We start from the raw sequence: 4629 nt of genomic DNA on the forward strand, positions 1-4629 counted from the left end.
AAATAAATAAATAAATAAATAAATAAATAAATAAATAAATAAAACAATAAAAGGGGCACCTGGCTGGCTCAGTCAGGGGAGCATGTGTCTCTTGATCTCAGGGTTATGAGTTTGAGCCCCATGTTGGGTGTAGAAATTACTTAAAAAGAAAATCTTAAAGAAATAAATAAAAATAAAAAATTATTGAAGTATAGCTTACTCGCAGAAAAATGCACAAATACGAGCATAAAGCTTGATGACTAACACAAAGTCAAATACCCAAACACCAGCTGGGTGAAGAAATAAAACACTACCATCAACCCAGATGCCCCACTTGTTTTTCCTACTGGTCACTGCCCTTGCTTCTTCCTCAAAGGGAACAACTATCCTCATGTCTAGCATCATGAATTAGTTTTCTCTGTTTTTTGAACTTAATATAAATGGAATCACACAGTATACACTTCTTTGGGTCTGGATTTTTCCATTTCACATTATGTTTGTGAAACTCATCTGTGACGTTGCAAGAAGAAGTAGTTTATATTTTCCTTTTTGTATGGTATTTCATTTTATGAATATACAATACTTTGTCTATTCTTTTGTTTCCAAACGTTGGCAATTACAAATAATGCTACTAGGGACATTCTTGGATGTAATTTTCGGTGTATGTATGCACTCATTTATGTTGGGAATATACCTCTGAGTGGTCTTCCTGGATCATAGGATATGTGCATGTCCAATTCAATATACACTATCAGTGAGTTTGTTTGTTTTTCTTTAAATTTTTTATTGTTATGTTAATCACCATACGTTACATCATTAGTTTTTGATTTACTGTTCCATGATTCCTTGTTTGTGCATAACACCCAGTGCTCCACGCAGAACGTGCCCTCTTTAATACCCATCACCAGGCTAACCCATCCCCCCACACCCCTCCCCTCTAGAAACCTCAGTTTGTTTTTCAGAGGCCATCATCTCTCATGGTTAGTCTCCCCCTCCGATTTACTCCCCTTCATTCTTCCCCTCCTGCTATCTTCTTTTTCTTTTTTGTTTCTTAACATATATTGCATTATTTGTTTCAGAGGTACAGATCTGTGATTCAACAGTCTTGCACAATTCACAGTGCTCACCACAACACATACCCTCCCCAATGTCTATCACCTAGCCACCCCATCCCTCCCACCCCCCACCACTCCAGCAACACTCAATTTGTTTCCTGAGATTAAGAATTCCTCATATCAGTGAGGTCATATGAAAAATGTCTTTCTCTGATTGACTTATTTCGCTCAGCATAACACCTTGCAGTTCCATCCACGTCATTGCAAATGGCAAGCTCTCATTCCTTTTGATGGCTGCATAATATTCCATTGTGTATATATATATATATATATATATATATATATATATATATATATATATCACATCTTCTTTATCCATTCATCTGTCGATGGACATCTTGGCTCTTTCCACAGTTTGGCTATTGTGGACATTGCTGCTATAAACATTGGGGTGCACACACCCCTTTGGATCCCTACATTTGTATCTTTGGGGTAAATACCCAGTAGTGCAATTGCTGGATCGTACAGTAGCTCTATTTTCAACTCTTTGAGGAACCTCCATACTGTTTTCCAGAGTGGCTGCACCAGCTTGCTTTCCCACCAACAGTGTAGGAGGGTTCCCCTTTCTCCGCATCCTCGCCAACATCTGTTGTTTCCTGACTTGTTAATTTTAGCCATTCTGACTGGTGTGCGGTGGTATCTCACTGAGGTTTTGATTTGGATTTCCCTGATGCTGAGTGATGTTGAGCACGTTTTCATGTCTCTGTTAGCCATTTGGATGTCTTCTTTGGAAAAATGTCTGTTCATGTCTTCTGCCCATTTCTTGATTGGATTATTTGTTCTTTGGGTGTTGAGTTTGATAAGTTCTTTATAGATTTTGGATACTAGCCCTTTATCTGATATGTCATTTGCAAATATTTTCTCCCATTCTGTCAGTTGTCTTTTGGTTTTGTGGACTGTTTCTTTTGCTGTGCAAAAGCTTTTTATCTTGGTGAAATCCCAATCCCAATTGAAATCCCAATTTCATTTTTGCCCTTGCTTCCTTGCCTTTGGTGATGTTTCTAGGAAGAAGTTGCTGCAGCTGAGGTCGAAGAGGTTGCTGCCTGTGTTCTCCTTTAGGATTTTGATGGACTCCTGTCTCACATTTTGGTCTTTCAACGATTTGGAGTCTATTTTTGTGTGTGGTGTAAGAAAATGGTCCAGTTGCATTCTTCTGCATGTGGCTGTCCAATTTTCCCAACACCATTTGTTGAAGAGACTGTCTTTTTTCCATTGCACATTCTTTCCTGCTTTGTCCAAGATGAGTTGACCATAGAGTTGAGGGTCCATTTCTGGGCTCTCTGTTCTGTTCCATTGATCTATGTGTCTGTTTTTGTGCCAGTACCATACTGTCTTGATGATGACAGCTTTGTAATAGAGCTGGAAGTCCGGAATTGTGATGCCTCCAGCTTTGCTTTTCTTTTTCAACATTCCTCTGGCTATTCGGGGTCTCTTCTGGTTCTATACAAATTTTAGGATTATTTGTTCCATTTCTTTGAAAAAAGTGGATGGTATTTTGATGGGGATTGCATTGAATGTGTAGATTGCTCTAGGTAGCATTGACAACTTCACAATGTTTGTTCTTCCAATCCATGAGAATGGAACGTTTTTCCATTTCTTTGTGTCTTCCTCAATTTCTTTCATGAGTATTTTATAGTTTTCTGAGTACAGATAAACTTTGCCTCTTTGCCTTTTTGGTTAGATTTATTCCTAGGTATCTTATGGTTTTGGGTGCAATTGTAAATGGGATCGACTCCTTGATTTGTCTCTCTTCTGTCTTGCTGTTGGTGTATAGGAATGCCACTGATTTCTGTGCATTGATTTTATATCCTGCCACTTTACTGAATTCCTGGATGAGTTCTAGCAGTTTTGGGATGGAGTCTTTTGGGTTTTCCACATAAAGTATCATATCATCTGCAAAGAGTGAGAGTTTGACTTCCTCTTTGCCAATTTGGATGCCTTTGATTTCTTTTTGTTGTCTGACTGCTGTGGCTAGGACTTCTAATACTATGTTGAATAGCAGTGGTGATAGCGGACATCCCTGTCGCGTTCCTGACCTTCGAGGGAAAGCTCTCAGCTTTTCCCCATTGAGAATGATATTTGCTGTAGGTTTTTCATAGATGGCTTTTATGATATTGAGGTATGTACCCTCGATCCCTATACTCTGAAGAGTTTTGATCAAGAAAGGATGCTGTACTTTGTCAAATGCTTTTTCTGCATCTATTGAGAGGATCATATGATTCTTGTTCTTTCTTTTGTTAATGTATTGTATCACATTGATTGATTTGTGGATGTTGAACCAGCCTTGCAGCCCAGGGATAAATCCCACTTGGTCATGGTGAACAATCATCTTAATGTACTGTTGGATCCTATTGGCTAGTATTTTGGTGAGAATTTTTGCATCCATGTTCATCAAGGATATTGGTCTGTAATTCTCCTTTTTGATGGGGTCTTTGTCTGGTTTTGGGATCAAGGGAATGGTGGCCTCATAAAATGAGTTTGGAAGTTTTCCTTCCATTTCTATTTTTTGGAACAGTTTCAGGAGAATAGGTATTAATTCTTCTTTAAATGTTTGGTAGAATTCCCCTGGGAAGCCATTTGGCCCTGGGCTTTTGTTTGTTGGGAGTTTTTTGATGACTGCTTCAATTTCCTTAGTGGTTATAGGTCTGTTCAGGTTTTCTCTTTCTTCCTGGTTCAATTTTGGTAGTTGATACATCTCTTGGCATGCATTCATTTCTTCCAGGTTATCTAATTTGCTGGCATAGAGTTGCTCATAATATGTTCTTATAATTGTTTGTATTTCTTTGGTGTTGGTTGTGATCTCTCGTCTTTCATTCATGATTTTGTTGATTTGGGTCATTTCTCTTTTCTTTTTGATAAGTCTGGCCAGGGGTTTATCAATCTTGTTAATTCGTTCAAAGAACCAGCTCCTAGTTTCGTTGCTCTGTTCTACTGTTCTTTTGGTTTCTATTTCATTGATTTCTGCTCTGATCTTTATTATTTCTCTTCTCCTGCTGGGTTTAGGCTTTATTTGCTGTTTTTTCTCTAGCTCCTTTAGGTGCAGGGTTAGGTTGTGTATTTGAGACCTTTCTTGTTTCTTGAGAAAGGCTTGTATTGCTATATACTTTCCTCTCAGGACTGCCTTTGCTGTATCCCAAAGATTTTGAACAGTTGTGTTTTCATTTTCATTGGTTTCCATGAATTTTTTTAATTCTTCTTTAATTTCTTGGTTGACCCATTCATTCTTTAGTAGGATGCTCTTTAGCCTCCATGTATTTGAGTTCTTTCCGACTTTCCTTTTGTGATCGAATTCTAGTTTCAAAGCATTGTGGTCTGAAAATACACAGGGAATGATCCCAGTCTTTTGGTACTGGTTGAGACCTGATTTGTGACCTAGGATGTGATCAATTCTGGAGAATGTTCCATGGGCAGTAGAGAAGAATGTGTATTCTGTTGCTTTGGGATGGAATGTTCTGAATATGTCTGTGAAGTCCATTTGGTCCAGTGTTTCATTTAAAGTCTTTATTTCCTTGTTGATCTTTTGCTTCGATGATCT

The sequence above is a fragment of the Callorhinus ursinus genome, unplaced genomic scaffold, assembly GCF_003265705.2.
Source record: "Callorhinus ursinus isolate GAN/ISIS: 27379988/994484 unplaced genomic scaffold, GSC_fseal_2.0 scaffold56, whole genome shotgun sequence".
NCBI lineage: Eukaryota > Metazoa > Chordata > Mammalia > Carnivora > Otariidae > Callorhinus > Callorhinus ursinus.